An 18,829-nucleotide genomic window follows, 5' to 3' on the forward strand; every position below is an offset into this window, starting at 1 on the left:
GTTTTATTAGACACTTTCACGATTAAACATTCTGTTATAAACTCTATAGCATTTAGTGTTTATCAGACATACGTTAAACGCTCTAATGTTATTATATGCTCTTGTATCATTTAAGCATTTAAAGAATAGCATTTATTGCTTTCAATAAATTGTCCTAGACGATTAAGCACTACTTCTTTTTAGATATTATGTTAAACTTCGAAATAAGATTTGTTTAAACGATCTTGTCTTAACAAACTTTTTGAAAAGTTTAAGGAAAAGCCTCCTTGATTCCATTTGACAAAATAACTAAGCCTTGTTTATTAATGTCACAAGTCCATATAAAAATTCTAACCCATTGATCCACCTCTTCAAGAATAATCCTAAAAGGCATAGAAAATGGCACCAACAATGACAAAATTTATTAGTTGGATTCCCACTATACTTAGAGTTTTACCTTTCCAAAAAAACGGGCCAACTTGAGTCTACTTTTATTTGCAAGAGGTTTAAAGAACCTAGATTTGTGGGGTCCCATGAAGATAGGCACATCAGGGTAATTAAAAGGGATAGATCCTTTATAGCCAAGAACACTTTAATTCTTCTATTGAAAATAGAAGAGTCATCGCTAATAAAGTAATGACTCTTAGCGGAATTAAGCCATTGACTAGAAGCCAAACCGTAAGATGGGAGAAAATTCATAAGACTATCGAGAGTGCACTAATTAGCTCTGCAAAAAGCAAAAACATTATCATCATACAAAACATGAGAAGGAGAAGAATAACCCTTATAGAGATATGCAGATATTCCTCTGCTTAAAACTTCCTCAGCAATACAAAAAATAACCCTTATAGAGATATGAGTAGATTGCAGAATTTGAAAAATCTGAGTTGAAAGTTTGATAAAAACTAAACTGTTAAAAAAATCTCAACTTAGAGTGTTAAAAGTTCTCTTGATATCAATTTTAAGCAACATTAACACCATTCACTATTTTAGATAACATAGATAATCAAAGTTAATACAAATACAAGTATGCCCTTGATAGCATCACTTTGATTAAGAGAAATAATTCTACTAACAACTAAAACAAGTTTATCTGTAATAGGACTAAAACTATTGGAAAATGTATTTTTAACAATTTTTTTAATAATTTTTTTATAATATATATATATATATATATATATATATATATATATATATAAATATATATATATATATATATATATATATATATATATATATATATATAAACATATTAATAAAATAATAACATGTAATCTATGTTAAAAAAATTATTAAAAAGTTGCTAATATATCATGACCAAAACTATTAACAAAGTCCACTCCAGGTAATTACGAATAAAAGAAACCATATTGTAATTCATCCGAAGCAGACGAAGGCAGTTGCTGGCAGTGGCTCTCGAACCAAAATCACGAGTAGGAGTTTTTCATTAAAGATAGAATTGTCATTTAACTACCCAATGGAGTGCAGATTGAAATCATGAGGGTGCATTAAGAAATGCCCTTAACTCAAGGAAAGCCGTCACTTCAAAATTATACAATTTAAAAAGAAAACTCTTTTAATTACAAAGTCATTTTTCTTTTCAAATAATACCTTGGAATTGTGTAATTCAAAATTGATTCTTGAAAATAATAACTTCTAGATTATACAACCTGAAAATGATTTAAAAATCCAAAACTCTATTCTAAACTTATTAATCTAGAAATAACTTAATAAAAAAATTAAAAAAAAAATCCGCAAAATTTAGAAATGATTTCAGATTATATAATCCAAAAAGTGATTTCTTGAAAGCTCCAACAACGAAAAATGTTTGAGAACTTATGAGAAAAACGATCATACTGATCGTATCGGTCCAATGTTAAAAAATGGTCGGTCCTTCGTAACCTAAATTATTTATGTAGAAATTTTTTTAATAAGATATTGAGAAAAAATATAAATACAAAATAATAAACTTAAAATAAAATTTTTAAAATTATACTGCAAATATATTATTAGCAAAAAATTATAATTTCATCTTTTTTTTCTTAATTTATTTCTTATTTATGTTTTTTTTCTACTTATTGAAAATAAATTATAAAGAAATAAATAACATGTATTTATATGTATTTATAAGTATACGTAAGTAATATTCTTCATTTACTTTGTTTTCTTGTTTTTAAGCTTTCTAGAATATTATTGATTTTTCACTTTGAAAAACCAAGAAATCAGTATCCATAATTTTCTCTCAACGGAGGATGCAATTCTCTTTGTTGAGTTGATCAATTCTAACAATTTCTCACTTAAAGACTGATTTTAACTTGTCAATGGTTACCACTTTTGTTAACATGTCTATTGGATAGGTATATTATTGTAATCAACGATTCAAAGGGAGTCAGATTCGTACGCTACAGCTATTGGAAGTTTGATGTACGCAATTGTATGTACAAGGCTAGACATTGGTCATGTAATGGAAGTTGTTAGTAGGTTTATGTCAAATCCAAATAAAGCTCATTGAGAAGTTGTTAAATGGATTTTGTGATATCTATGAAGCACTACAAAGAAGTGTTAGTACTTTAGCAAAAAAGAGTTAAAAGTACAAAATTATGTAGATGCATAGGTGAAGTAGATCACCGAAGAAGTAGTACTGGTTACATTTTCACTATTGGTACTACAATTGTTAGTTGGATGTCACAAGTGCAAAAGATTATTGCTTTATCCACTATAGGAGATGAGTATGTAGTAGTAACAGAAGCTAATAAAGAATTAATATGACTTCAGGAATTGTTAACAAAGTTGGGATTCATCCAAAAGAAGAGTGCTTTGCACAGTGATAGTCAAAGTGCAATACATCTGGCAAAGAGTTCAACATTTCACTATAGGATAAAACATATTGATGATCATTATCACTTCATTAGATCTTTGCTTGAAGACGGGGTGCTAGCATTAAGAAAGATTCTCGAAAGTAAGAATCCAGCAGACATGTTAACAAAAGTGGTAACTATTGACAAACTGAAATCATGTTCAACTTCAGTTGGCTTGCTACAATAAGATCGTTGCAATAATCAACGTGTGAAAACAAATTGACATCGATCTTCGAGTGGGAGGCTGTTAGAATTGGTCAACTCAACAAAGAGAATTCCATCCTCCGTTGAGAAAAAATTAAGGATGCTTACTTCTTGGATTCACAAAGTGAAAAATCAATAATATTTTAAAAATATTAAAAATAGAAAAAACAAAATGAATGGAAACTATTGCTTACGTGCACTTATAAATACATAATACTTATGTTGTAATTTGAGATAATATCTTTAGAATCTTCCTAATTAGAGGAAATAGATACATAATCTTTTATTTTATTTTATTTTTCCTAGTTTCCCTATTTCCTTTTTTAGGATAACTAGATTATTACAAATAAAGGGTATAAGAATGTATTTTTCATCATTGATGTCAACACCCAATTTCGTTCGGGAAAATAAATAATTAAAATTAAAGAATAAGAGAATAATAATTAATGTTGGGCAAGGAAAAAAAGGAAAAGGGAAATAATAAAATAATATTCCTTAATGCAGGACACATCACTTTAGAATGTTTTTAAAATATTTGTTTAATATGGTAATAATTTGAACCAATATTATGACATTAATGGTAAGCAATAATAAAAAATATATTGATACAATTTGCTGCATCAGTTTCTTCCCGAAGAGAAAAATAAGATCCCCTTTTTAAAATTGGGCAAATTTTCTGACAATTATTAAATTTTTGTCATTATTTGATGTTTTTGATTGCAATCAAGACCATTTCTTTCCTCATTTTGTCCATTGCCAATTAATTCTCAATTAAGACAAGATCGTCATAATATTACAATATGTGCCTATAAATACACACTCTGTGAAAGAAAAAGGGAACTGAAAAAAAAAAAGAGAAAAAGACCTAGAGATAATAGAAATTGAAAGAAAGAGAGTATAGAAAAAAATAGGTTCTCACACATAAGGGTTCTGTTCTGGCAACCGTAACCACCAAAGAAGAAACAAGAGAGTACTGAAGGCTAAGAAAGGTATGTCATCTCTGCACTATTTTTTTCTTTTTTATTGTGATCTGAACTTAATTTTTTAAAGGTTTTTTTTTTTACTACGCACAAATAATATTTTTTTTAATAATAAAATAAAGCGTACGCGTCAACCTATGATCGGTTTCTTTATTTTTCCCACCGTGCTGAAGATTTAAAAAAAAAATACAAAATATTTAAAACCGAAAAAGGGTTAATTTTTGTCAAACTAAATCTTTTTTATCAAAATTACGTGATCCTTGAATTTTCGGGTTCACTCTTCAAAGATATAAATCAATCCATTTTTTAATAAACTCACAAACATTTTTTTAGATAAAGAACTACGTGAGCCCTGATTGTCCATTAATGGATATACGTAGGACCAAGGTCAATCCTTGTCGGGTTCATAAAATAAAAAGTATTTTTTTGTTTCTTAATAATTTATTTTTATTTTTATTTATTTTATTTTTTGGGGAAAATTAATTATTTTTGAAAACCACATTAATTTTATACATTTAATTAAAGGTACTGCCTTTGGCAGGCACGGTAGGGTGCTAATACCTTCCTTACGTGTAACCGATTCCCGAACTTAAAATCTCTTTTTCGTAGACCATGCTTTTATTTTAGGGTTTTTCCATGTTTTTCCATAATAAATTATGGTGGCGACTCCAAAATATTTTCTAAAACCGTTTGTTTTTTCGGTTCGCCGTCTTGTCGCGATCCCGGTTGCGACAGCTGGCGACTCCACTGGGGACTTTAGAGAATCAGGCCTTCTTAATTAAATGTGAAAAATTGTTGTGGTTTTTCTTTATTTTATTTTAATTTTTTTTGTCTTCTTCTATTTTGTTTTTTTTTTCCTTTATTTATGTATGATTGTCTTTATTTATTTTTTTAATTTATTTATATGCTTTTATTCTCTTTATTATCATTGTACATATCATGAGTGGGGCCCTATACCCGGGTCTGAGTGCAACATAGAATTAAAGGGGTTGTGTAGCGGTGTCACGTCTGGACTGTCTCCAGTTTGGCTATCGTGAAAACCCCAGCCAATGACTGTTCTCTTTACATGCAATTTCACACCTAGTTGCGTCCAACTGTTGTGGAAAAGCTGTGAAAATGACCATAGCTCTGGTGGCCTTAATCTTAGGTTTAGGAAGTCTTCCCTGTGAGATTGCATATACATTGCTTAAACCTTAAGACATTGGACCTACTTTAAAGGCATAAAACATGTTGTCTTTTAATTATTTGTTTGGCATATATGTGTCATACATCACATGCATTAGCCACGTTTTTACCAGTACTAGCAGAAATCACATAGTTATTTGATATCGTATAGGTTGGGACTTAACATGGAATCTGAAGCCTTGCAACAAACTAATTCTACCATAATAAAAAGGAGACCCCACTTCAGAGTTCCCGGTATGAATCTAACGGGATTGATAAGATTAGGAAAGCGAATGAAGACTATGAAGAGAGAAGCGTTCAGAAGGAAGTATGGAAATCTACTCAGTCTAATGGAGGTGGACGTATCATCACTCGCTATCACTACGTTGTCTCAATATTATGATTCTCCATTGAGGTGCTTTACGTTTCAAGACTTTCAGTTAGCACCAACCATAGAAGAATTCGAGCACATCTTGGGCTCACCATTGGAAGGTACAACTCCGTACCAGCACCTAGAGCACCATGCTTCCATTACTACTATTGTTATTATCATGAAATTGCCCCCGAGAGAGTTAGAAGACAGGTTGGTAGCCAGAAACCATGTGAGAGGACTCACTCTAGAATATTTGGAGCAATACCTTCATCATTTGGCTGACAATGAAGAACGGGAAACCTTCATGGACGTGTTTGCCCTTACTTTATACGACATCATGTTGTTTCCTAAGATTGAGGATTTTGTCAATTACGGAGCGATAGATGCCTTCGTGGCAAAGAAGACTAGTGCGGAGAATCCTGTCACTACAATCCTTGCTGATGTTTATGGGACAATGAGTTTTTGCCATGAAAGGAAAGGACAGCAGATCATCTGTTGTTTGCCGGCTTTATATCAATGGTTGACTTCTCGTATGTTCAAGGGGACGATAGACAAGAACATGGGGATAGAGGAATGGGCTCATTTCTTTGCAGGTATCAATGGAGGGAAGATAAAGTGGCGTCCTTCTTGGCTTAGGGGTAGGGGTTTCATCCATTATTGTGGTAATTTCCCCAAAATTCCACTCATTGGAGCTCGGTACTGTATCAATTACAATCCTACCTTGGTTCAAAGACAGTTTGGGCATCCAATGAAAGGGGCACCATCATCCTATTATCTCACTCCACTTTTCATTTATTACGAAGATGGAGGTTTTACTAAAAAGCTAAGGGAGATCAGAAGAGCCTGGGGAAACGTCATGCGGTTCGAAGCAGATGAAAGGACAGGGGTGATAAACCAAGAAGTTAGTTATCACAATTGGATTACGCAAAGGGTAAAGGACATTAAATTGTCATTCAAATCCATCACAGGTCAGCTAGCAGATGAAAGAAAATTTCTAAATCCAGAGTCTTATAAAGTGAAACAATTGGAGAGAGAAATAGAAGAAGTGAAAAATCAGAATGCTAAGTTAATAAAGGAGCTACGAAATGCTCGCAACGATGTTGTAGATTTGAGGGCGGAAAAAGAAGAAATGACGCGGGCATATGAGGAGGTTCTTAGGAAACAAAGCATCGAAAGAGATTATACGCTCCGAATAAAGCAAGATCTCGCAGCCGCCAGCACGGAGTTAGCCTTGAGGGTCAAAGAAAGGAATACGGCACTAGAGGCTGAGGAACATTGGAGATATCTTTATGAAGAGACCAAGAGAGATAGGCAAGAAGCCCAGATTCAAGTCAAAGAAATAGAGGGACAAATGAAAATGATGGCAATGTCATTTGAGGTAGAACTAGATCAGGAGCGTGAAGAGGCAGAAGAAAGGCGACAGGCTGTGGTGAAGCAGGTGGAGAGTTGCATTGCTAAACAAGCAAGATTGATAGAGGTGGAAGAGAGAAATCAGGCTCTGATGAGGCAGATGGAGAGTCATATTCATAATCAAGAGCAGACCGTGGAACACTGGAGGAGGAATTTCTCCCAACTAGTCGCCCTTGCCAACGGAGCTATCAAAGATATCCCCAAGATGGTATCTAAGGCTGAAATAATGACACATTTTTGTAACCCACCTGAAGAAGTCACTCTTTTTATTAGTTATTGTAAACAGTTAGTGGGTGAGATGAAGACTTTCATCGCCCGAGCTAGGAACTGATATTTTCATAACTTGTACTTTTTTTTTCCAGTTTAAATAAAGTTTGGTTTGTTTATGATGGAATCAGGTTGTGATAATTTCTCTTACCACGATATCAAGGAACAGTGATTTCCACCTTTTTTTCCTAGCATGCATCATCTCTGCATTTTCACATAATTCGCTTTTCGTCTAATCCAAATTAATTAATAAAAAAATAAAACAGTTTAAGGTCAAGTAAAAAAAACAACGGCGAGACTTCCACGACATCCTTATAGGACTCGAGCAAACGCCAAAGCTATGGAGGATTGGGAAGAGGAGCGTGAAACTGTGAAGGTCAATATTAGCCAACTAAAGGATCAAGTCGGTCAAATTTTAGAAGCTTTGAAAGCCATGAAAACTGCAGGAGATACTTTGTCTGCAAAGGCCGAGGATAATACTCACCCTCCAATACATAACGCTGTGGGCACACAATTCACGTTTCCAATGTATGGTTTACCACCAGGTTACACACCGCCCATTGGAGATCAGTCAGAGGAGCCTCCTTTGACACTTCCCATAACTAATAACATAATTCCCACAAATACCCAAGGGCCTATCCATGCAATCGAGGCAAAGACAATTTAAGCATCCAAGCCTCTCCACACCGTTATCGCACAAGAAACTCCCTTGCATGCAAAGGTAGAAGGAACAAAAGATAAACTTGACATTTTAGAAGATAGACTGAGGGCCATAGAAGGGTTTGAAAGCTACAGGTTTGGTGACGTGGCAAGGTTGAGTCTTGCCCCAGGAGTGACAATTCCACACAAGTTCAAGGTGCCGGAATTCGAGAAGTACAAAGGTAACACATGCCCGAAGAATCATTTGACCATGTATTGTCGAAAAATGGTTGCTTATGCTCATGACGACAAATTACTTATTCATCTCTTTCAAGATAGCTTGGCTGATGCAGTGTTGAGTTGGTACATGCATTTGAATTCCTCTCATATCCATTTTTGGGCAAATATGGCGGACGCCTTTATAAGGCAATACAAATACAATATACATGATGCGCCAGACAGATTACAATTGCACCACATGACGAAGAAAGAGGAAAAGTCTTTTAAGGAATATGCGCAACGATGGAGAGAGCTGGCAGCGCAGGTTGAGCCACCTCTATATGATAAGGAGATGGTTGCAATGTTTGTGAGCACACTACAACCACCATTTTATGAGCATATGATTGGAAACGTGTCTTCCAATTTCGCTGATATCATCATCATAGGCGAGAGGATTGAGATCGGACTGAAAAATGGCAAAATTACGTCTCAAGCTATCACTCCGAAGAAATCTATTTTCAATGCGGGGAAAAAGAAAGAAGGGGGAGTGCATGCGACATCATCAGTATCTATGTGGAGAGGTCATGCTCCCACTCATGGTTATCCGCCAAGCTCGAGTTACCCTCCCTATGTGAACAACACCACACTTGGTCCCCAAATGAAATATCGTCAGCCAGGATATCATCAACCCCCACAGGTCTCAAATAATGCTTAGAGAGCCGGAGCCGGTTTGGGTCCTGATCAGAATATGGGTCAAAACGCTCACCCCATGAGGGACCTAGTGAGAAATTTCACGCCCATTCCCATGACATATACAGATTTGTTACCCCATCTCTTGAAAAAAGGACTGGCTAGTATTCGGCCCATGAGACCTATACAACCACCTTACCCTACCAATTATGATCCAAATGTAAAATGTGATTTTCACGGGGGAGGCATTGGCCATTTGACAGAGAGGTGCATGGCTCTTAAATCCACAGTACAATCGCTAATTGATGCAGGATGGTTGAAATTCCAGGAGGACAAACCTAGCGTCGAAGTTAACCCCCTCGCCGAACATGGAAATACATCAACAAATGCTATCGAGGTGAGAGGATACAAGCTAGTAAAGAATGTAAGTGAAATTCGAAGTTCTAAAAAGTTCATTTTTGAAAAGATGGTAAAGCTAGGATTGCTAAGGGGCAGAAGCGACCTCGGGGAGGCATGTGGAATCCATCCAGGAGCTGAACATGTCATTAATGAATGTACTGTGTTTAGGAGCATTCTCCAGGATCTAATTGACACAAGTTTCTTACAAATATACTATGAGGATAAAGAAGGAGAGGTATTTGCACAAACGAGTGGAGAACCCAATATGACTTTACCAGAGCCATTAGTTATTCGCTTCACCAAGACCACTCATATGCTCGTAGCACCAGGAAAGACCTCTGTTGTTATCCAGACACCTTCCCATTTCCCCTATAAAAATAACAAGACTGTCCCATGGAGATATGGCACGCGTGTGTTTGAGGAAGAACGCAACGAGTCGATCATCGAAAATATATCAGACAGTGGCAATATAACGAAAAGTGGATGAATCTGTTCACCGTCGCTTTTGGCAAAGAAAGATAAGGAACTTTCAGAAGGAAAGATTGTGTCGTCAGATAAGAGCTTTGGTGAAGAAGTTTCCGATGAAGAAGCTTGTGAATTCTTGAGATTTATACAACAAAGCGAGTATAAAGTGGTAGATCAACTGAAACACATGCCAGCTAGGATCTCCCCCTTGGAATTACTCATGCATTCAACCTCGTACAAAAAGCTATTATTGAAAATACTCGGCGGGGCTCACGTGGAGCAAAATATTTCCTTGGACCAGTTCGAAGGGATTGTTAGCAACATCACTGCTAATGATTATCTCACATTCACTGACGAAGAGATACCCGCTGAAGGGAGAGGGCACAACAAGGCCCTTCATATCTCTGTAAAATGCTTGGATCATGCCATAGCACGAGTTTTGATAGATAATGGTTCCTTTGAATGTAATGCCTAAAGTGACGCTGGAAAAATTACCATACGACGTGACCCACATGAAGCCAAGTACTATGATCGTAAGAGCTTTTGATGGAAGCAGGAGAGATGTAATGGGAGAGATAGATTTGCCAGTACAGGTCGGGCCTTGTGTTTTTCAAATAACCTTCCAGGTTATGGACATTCATCCAGCCTACAGTTGTTTGTTAGGTCGCCCTTGGATCCATTCAGCCGGAGTGGTACCCTCTACATTACATCAGAAACTAAAGTATGTCATGGGTAACCAATTAATCATAGTTTCAGGAGAAGAAGACTTCCTTGTTAGTGGGCCCTTGTTTACTCATTATGTTGAGACCACGGAAGAAGCTCTCGAGACCTCATTTCAATCGTTGGAGATTGTTGGAAATGCTTATGTGGAATCAATACTAGTAAATCCGTACTTGTCTTGTGCCTCTCTTATGATGGCTAAGATCATGCTAAAGGAAGGTTTTAAGTATGGAAAAGGTCTTGGAAAATATGAGCAAGGACGAACCCTCCTACTAGAGCTGGTCCAGAATAAGAATAGATATGGCCTATGGTACAAGCCCACCAAGGACGACAAAAAGAGAGTAAGAGAGGAAAAGAAAGAACGAAGTTTGGCTCACATGGAAGGAAGGGATCCGGTGGTAGGAAAAATCCGCATTTGCAATATAAGAGAGAGTTTTCGTAGCGCCGGATGGATTAACACCAGCCTAATAGCAACAATTGGGAATCAAGATGAAGGATCAGATTTTGTGCGGCCCTGCTCCCTAGGTTCACAGCTCAAGAATTGGAAGATAATGAACTTACCTGTGATGCTTAACGAAATGTAATAGTTTTTAATTAGCCTCATTACTTTGCTCGGAGCATTGAGGCTCGTACGTTACGGGTTGACACTTTCTTTTACATTCAGCTTAACATTTAAACTTTGTTTGCTTCATTTTTTTCATCTCGTGTTATCGTTTGCCTTAAAAGAAGCATTTTTATCTTAAATGATGCAGATGTGACCATGAATGTTTTGAAAACAATAACGTTGATATTCCTAATTTTGAGCGCCCTATCAATAACATGGAAGATGATTATGAAATTGATCTGGAACCGTCTCCATAATTAATGAGATTAGTTGAGCAAGATTCCAAGGAAATAAGGCCCCACCAAGAGGAAGTTGAGATCTTTAATGTAGGAGAGGAGAGCGAGAGAAAAGAGGTAAAAATCGGCACCAGTATGAAAAAGGAAGTGAAAGAGGAGTTATGTGCTTTGCTAAAAGAATTTAGGGACGTGTTCGCTTGGTCGTACGATGATATGCCTGGTTTGGATACGGACATTGTTCAGCATAAGTTACCACTCAAGCTAGAGTGCCTTCCAGTTAAACAGAAATTAAGAAGAATGAAACCAGAAATATCTCTAAAGATCAAAGATGAGATACGAAAGCAGTTCGACGCGGGATTCCTAGCTGTGGCAAAGTACCCTCAATGGGTGGCAAATGTTGTGCCAGTACCAAAAAAGGATGGTAAAGTACGGATGTGCGTTGACTACCATGATCCGAACCACGCAAATCCAAAAGACAATTTCCCTTTACCACATATTGACACATTAGTAGACAATACGGCTAGATTCTCATTATTTTCATTTATGGATGGCTTTTCGGGATATAACCATATTAAAATGGCTCCAGAAGATATGGAAAAAAGCACCTTCATTACTTTATGGGGAACTTTCTGTTACAAGGTGATGCCCTTCGGACTCAAGAATACTGGGGCAACTTATCAAAGGGTGATGGTGGCACTTTTTCACGATATGATGCACAAAGAAATAGAAGTTTATGTGGATGACATGATTGCCAAATCTGAATTGGAAGAGGAACATATTCTCAATCTTAGAAAATTATTTGAAAGATTGAGAAAATTTAAACTCAGACTTAACCCGGCTAAGTGACATTTGGTGTAAAATCCGGAAAGTTGTTGGGCTTTGTGGTCAGTCAAAAGGGAATAGAAGTAGATCCCGACAAGGTATGAGCGATAATAAACATGCCCTCCCCCAGCACGGAAAAAGAGGTGCGAGGCTTTTTGGGTCGGCTAAACTACATCGCTAGGTTCATATCTCAATTGACAGCCACCTGTGAACCCATGTTCAAATTATTGCGTAAAAATCAGCCAGTAATTTGGAATGAGGATTGTCAGGCCGTTTTCGACAAGGTCAAACAGTACCTACAAAACCCTCATGTATTAAGACCACCCGAGCTAGGAAGGCCACTCATTCTTTACTTAACTGTATTAGATGAATCAATGGGCTGCATGCTGGGCCAACACGACACCGTCGGAAAGAGAGAACATGTTATATACTACTTAAGCAAGAGATTCACAGATTGTGAACAACGATATTCGCCGCTAGAGCGAACTTGTTGCGCATTGGCATGGACTGCTCATCACCTAAGACAATACATGCTAAATCATTCCACCTGGTTGATATCCAAGATGGATCCTATTAAATATATTTTCGAAAAGCCTGCTCTCACAGGAAGAATTGCCCGGTGGCAAATGCTTTTGTCAGAATATGACATCACATACGTCACTCAAAAATCTGTAAAAGGTAGTGCTCTAGCTGACTGTTTGGCCCAACAACCTGTTAAGGATTATCAACCGATGCAACCCAATTTTCCTGATGAGGATATCATGGCCCTATTCGAAAAAGTTGAGGGAGGCCCAAGAGAAAAATCATGGACATTACTATTTGATGGGGGCTTCCAACGTAATGGGGCATGGAATAGGCACAATACTTATATCTCCAGAGAACCGATACACACCCATGACGGCTAGGTTGTGTTTCGACTGCACCAACAATATTACCGAATATGAGGCTTGTGTTATGGGCATTAGAGCAGCGATTGAATATGAGGTGAAGATTCTGAACGTATATGGGGACTCAACCTTAGTCATTAACCAATTGAAGGAAGAGTGGGAAACCAAGGATGCAAAACTAATCCCCTATCAAGTTTACATCGGTAGGCTGATTGAGAATTTCGATTCCATCACGTTTCATCATATACCGCGAGATGACAATCAATTGGCATATGCTTTGGCTACATTTTCTACCAGGTATGCTTCGAGGTAATCTTTTTCGATCTCTTTGGACCCGAACGAAATTAGTGTCTTTATCTTTATTTAGCTTTTACTATGATAACACAAAAAACTCCAAAGTTCATGTTATCTAGCAAAATCTAAATAAAGAGGGGCAGCTGTCAACATCCAATTTCGTCTGGGAAAATAAATAATTAAAATTAAAGAATAAGAGAATAATAATTAATGTTGGGCAAGGAAAAAAAGGAAAAGGGAAATAATAAAATAATATTCCTTAATGTAGGACACATCACTTTAGAATGTTTTTGAAATATTTGTTTAATATGGTAATAATTTGAACCAATATTATGACATTAATGGTAAGCAATAATAAAAAATATATTGATACAATTTGTTGCATCAGTTTCTTCCTGAAGAGAAAAATAAGATCCCCTTTTTAAAATTGGGCAAATTTTCTGACAATTATTAAATCTTTGTCATTATTTGATGTTTTTGACTGCAATCAAGACCATTTCTTTCCTTATTTTGTCCATTGTCAATTAATTCTCAATTAAGACAAGATCGTCATAATATTACAATATGTGCCTATAAATACACACTCTATGAAAGAAAAAGGGGACTGCAAAAAAAAGAGAGAAAAAGACCTAGAGATAATAGAAATTGAAAGAAAGAGAGTATAGAAAAAAATAGGTTCTCACACATAAGGGTTCTGGCAACCGCAACCACCAAAGAAGAAACAAGAGAGTACTGAAGGCTAAGAAAGGTATGTCATCTCTGTACTATTTTTTTCTTTTTTATTGTGCTCCGAACTTATTCTTTTAAAGGTTTTTTTTTACTACGCACAAATAATATTTTTTTAATAATAAAATAAAGCGTACGCGTCGACCTATGATCGGTTTCTTTATTTTTCCCACCGTTCTGAAGATTTAAAAAAAAATACAAAATATTTAAAACCAAAAAAGGGTTAATTTTTGTCAAACTAAATCTTTTTTATCAAAATTACGTGATCCTTGAATTTCGGGTTCACTCTTCAAAGATATAAATCAATCCCTTTTTAATAAACTCACAAACATTTTTTTAGATAAAGAACTACGTGAGCCTTGATTGTCCATTAATGGATATACGTAGGACCAAGGTCAATCCTTGTCGGGTTCATAAAATAAAAAATATTTTTTTGTTTCTTAATAATTTATTTTTATTTCTATTTATTTTATTTTTTGGGGAAAATTAATTATTTTTGAAAACCACATTAATTTTATACATTTAATTAAAGGTACTGCCTTTGGCAGGCGCAGTAGGGTGCTAATACCTTCCTTACGTGTAACTGATTCCCGAACTTAAAATCTCTTTTTCGTAGACCATGCTTTTATTTTAGGGTTTTTCCATATTTTTCCATAATAAACTATGGTGACGACTCCAAAATATTTTCTAAAACCGTTTGTTTTTTTGATTCGTCGTCCCGTCACGATCCCGGTTGCGACAATTGAGAATAATAAATCAGTTTTATTTTCAACTTGGTGTTAGAGCTCCTGATCTTAGGACTCCGTTTCGCTGCTATAGTCGCACTGCCACCATTGTCCGACCACCACTGTCACTGTCGTAGTGGCCGGTTGGGGTCGTTGATAGGGCAAAAAGGTGCGCCCAACACCGACGATCACAACGCCAGAAGTCGCTCCGTGAGAGGAGCCTCCACGCGTCGTCACCGTCGCCAGCGCGTGTAACCCACGCGCCTACCTCCGACGAGACCCACTCGTCATTGTCGCCGCAAAAAGTGTCACCGGAGCCTCTTGAGCCCATTCCTAGGGTCAGTGACGACTCGTTTGGGCTATATTTCAGTATATCTGAGTTTTAATCTCTGCTCTCTTTTTTTTCTCGGTGTGACCCACTCGCCGCCGCCGCCGCCACAGAAGAGTCGTAGGAGCCTCCTGAGTCTGTAACTAGGGTTGGTGACGACCCGTTTGAACTTTTCTTGAGTAGATTTGAGCTTTTATGTTCTGCTCCTTTTTTTTTTCTCGGTGTGACCCATACGTTGTCGTCGTCTTGGAGACTCCTAGTTGTGTTCTACGGGATGTCTGAAGTAAAAATTATTCCTTTGAAAGTAATTGAGGAATCAATGAGTAAACCCTCTAGATCATGTACTTTGTCCATAAAAGGTAAGATTTGCCTCAATATTGTTGATCATGTGTCTTAAGGTATTTGGATCCTTGATTCTGGTGCAACTGATCATATGACACCTTTTAGTGTGTCCATCGACTCATATGGTAAAAGAAATAAAGAACATCTTATTACAGTTGCGAATGGTCAGGGTATACCTATATACGGCTCTGGGAATATAATTTTGGCCCCATATATTGTATTGAAGGATGTTTTACATGTTCCTCAATTAGCTAATAGTCTTATCTCTGTGAAAAAACTCACAAAGGATTTAAATTGTTCATTAACATTTTTTCGAACTTATTGTGTTTTTCAGGACCTTGCCACGGGGAAGACAATTTTAACTGCTAAGGAGCAGAGTGGGTTGTACTTTTTAGTGTTTAATGACCAAAGAAACACAAAAATCATGAGTCAACAACCTACATCTGAGACGTGGGCAAAATCTCAAATATGATTACATCATCAAAGGCTTGGGCATCCTTCATTTAGTCTTATCAAGTCCTTGTTTTCCCACTTGTTTATCAAAGAGTTTGTTGAGTCTTTTAATTGTGATATTTGTCAATTGTCAAAACATCATCATGCATTTTATCCTATTAGTAAAAAAAAAGAGTATTTCTTCATTTGATCTAATTCACTCTGATGTTTGGGGTCTTGTCATAGATTTTATTTTAGGAGCTAAATGGTTCGTTACCTTTATTGACGATTGTACCCTTGTCACGTGGACTGATAACACTCTAGATTTACATATTTTTCTAGGTTAAAATTCTTTTCTTAGGTTTCTTTAGGTTTTAATTCTTTAGAAATAAACTAGTTTAGTGTAAAAAAGGTAAAAATAACTTTTAAATAAAAATAGAGTTAATTTCTTCTTTTTAGATAAATAAAATTAGCTTTGAAGGATAAAGATTTTTCTTTTTCTTTTGTAGATAAAATTTTTACAAAACAAAATAAAAATAGTTTTTAGAATAGGTTAATTTCTCTTAATTTCATTTTAACCCTTCTTTAGTTCAAAATTTTGCAGATTGGGAATGGGTTGCTGAAGCTGCATTGGGCTGATTGGAATTAAACTAAGTTGTTGCTGCAAATTAGGCTGTTGGCATGGACATTGGGCCTGCGTCTAAGTAGGACGACGTCGTTTTGGGCATTGTTGCTGCTAGGGGTCTTTTCCCCTCATTTTCATTTCAAAAAAAAATTTCTTGAGCAATTCACTTTGAGGAAAAGGAGAAAGCCCATGAGCTAGGGCTCAAGTGAGAAAGCTGAACCAGGGAGCTCAAATCGGCAAGGACGATCAAGATGATCGGAGGGTGGAAAAGCAAAGTGAGAAGAGCAACAGCGAGACCGTTCGACCAAAGAAGCGCGAAACGTCGAGAGGTCTTCTTCCCCTTTCCCATTTTTTCCTTTTCTTTTTCTCTATATAAAGAACCTTGTACAGATTTTTAAGTGTGAAGGGTGGAGGGTGACAGACTCCACTCACTAGACTTTGAGATTGCGAGAGTTCTGAGTAGAGAGCGAGAATCGCGGAGGGTGACAGACTCCGTGAACGAGTGAGAGACGATTGGCGAGAGTAAGATTGCGAGTGAGAGAGTAGCGTAGTTTTATCGCTTTCATAGGCTAGGGTTTATCGCGCTTTTCTTCGATTCTGGATTTCATCGAGTTGCGAGGGTGACAGGCCGTGATTTTCGGTGATTTCTGGTATCGTGTACTTTCATCTTCAAAGTTTAATGCAAATTCTGATTCGTTTTATTGTTCTTGTGGTAGATTTTACTTTGGATTATGTGAGTTCTTTATGTTTTCTGTTGATTTAGATATGATTTTAGGTTGTTAATTTTAGATTGAAGAATAGGTAAATAGACATTGGTTGAACAAATTAGTGGAAAAGAATCAAATTAAGGTCTGAAATATGACCTAGAATACCCTGGATTGGGATTCACATTATCAGGATGTCTTCCTCAGAATTCGTAACACTATTTTATTCTCACCAATGTGCCTTTCGCCTATGATTCAATTCTGTTTTTGTGATTGTTATCTTGCTCTTGTTTGTAATAGACTTTGATTCTGTTTTACTTTCTTAGAATCCTGATGCCTCTGGATTTGATTTGTGCATTTTACACTTTCTAATGAGGTTTTGATTTGTTTCACTGGTTAGATTCTATAGTTGAATTTTGTTTTCGTTCACACTAGTTCTATGCTATGTATTGCATTTCTGTTCACTTTTAGGTACAATTTCTAAGTCCGTGAGATGTTGAATTTTGATAGATAGTTGTTGTTAGGTTCTTTTACTTGGTTGATCTTAGTTTANGCATTGTTTCTTGATCTCATTTGTTGTTTCTGATGTGCTGTTTTGATAATTGGATTTTGGATTTTGGATTTTAAATTCTTAGATCTTAGGTTGTTTGCTCATTCCACTTTGACTTTTCACTTCATTATACTATTCTTTCACTGTCCAGATTAAGTTCATTTTTTTCATTGTATCATTTCATTTAAGTTCATGTAATTTAGCATTTAGACTTCCTAGCTTTTATATTCGTTGAAAATAGCATTGTTTGTTTTTGTCTCTCGCCATCTTTTCTTTACATTTTAGGTTTATTTGTTTAGTAGTTTAGATTTCTATTTCTTTTTCTTGTACTTCATTTTTTCTTTCTTTAAACAGATTTTAGTCTAGCTTTTCTTTTCCTTTTTAGTTTCATTTCTTTCATTTATTTTCCCCACCTTGTTTGTTAGTTAGTAGTAATTAGAAAATAAAAGCAAGATTTAACTATACACTTTAGACTTAATCATAGTTGAGTACTTGGATTGATCCTTGGTTATTCCTATATTGCATTAGTGGGGAAACTGAGTTTGTTGGCTTTGATGCGACTAAAAGCGAGTTTAACATGGACATACCTTATGAAAAATAAATCCAAAGTTTTTCAAATTTTTGTCAATTTTTTCAATCTTGTCCAAAATCAATTTGGAAAATATATCAAAAGAATCATGTTTGATAATGGTACTGAATATGTGAATCATGAATTTCAAANTTTTTTGTCTCATAATGGTATTGTTCATGAACTAACTTGTGTTAACACCCCTCAACAAAATGGGGTTGCAAAAAGAAAGAATTGTCATCTTCTTGAAGTAACTAGAGCTCTTCTTTTTCAAATGTTTGTTCCAAAAAATTACTGGGGAGAAGTTATGTTAATTGCCACATATCTCATCAACAAGTTACCCACTCGTACTTAAATGACATTAGTCTTATAGAGTCTCTATTGTCTTTTCTTCCTTCTTGTTCCCTACTAACAAGTCTACCTAGTCGAGTCTTTAGATGTGTTGTTTTTGTTCACTCTCAACATCTTAATCGTGGTAAATTAGATCCCAAAGCTCTTAAATGTGTCTTTATTGGGTATCCTTCTAATAAAAAAGGGTACAAACATTATCATGCCAGAGTCATCGCGTCTTTTATGTTAGTCCAACACTTTAGGGGGAGAAAGCACTTGAAGTGGATGA

At 36.0% G+C, this 18,829-nt stretch overlaps 1 pseudogene; it reads left to right on the forward strand.

Annotated features, from left to right (window-relative positions):
• Window positions 1-7,575: 7,575 nt before the first annotated feature.
• Window positions 7,576-13,349, forward strand: LOC106780461 (annotated as a pseudogene).
• The last annotated feature ends 5,480 nt before the right edge of the window (window positions 13,350-18,829 follow it).

The sequence above is a fragment of the Vigna radiata genome, unplaced genomic scaffold (genome assembly GCF_000741045.1).
Source record: "Vigna radiata var. radiata cultivar VC1973A unplaced genomic scaffold, Vradiata_ver6 scaffold_319, whole genome shotgun sequence".
NCBI lineage: Eukaryota > Viridiplantae > Streptophyta > Magnoliopsida > Fabales > Fabaceae > Vigna > Vigna radiata.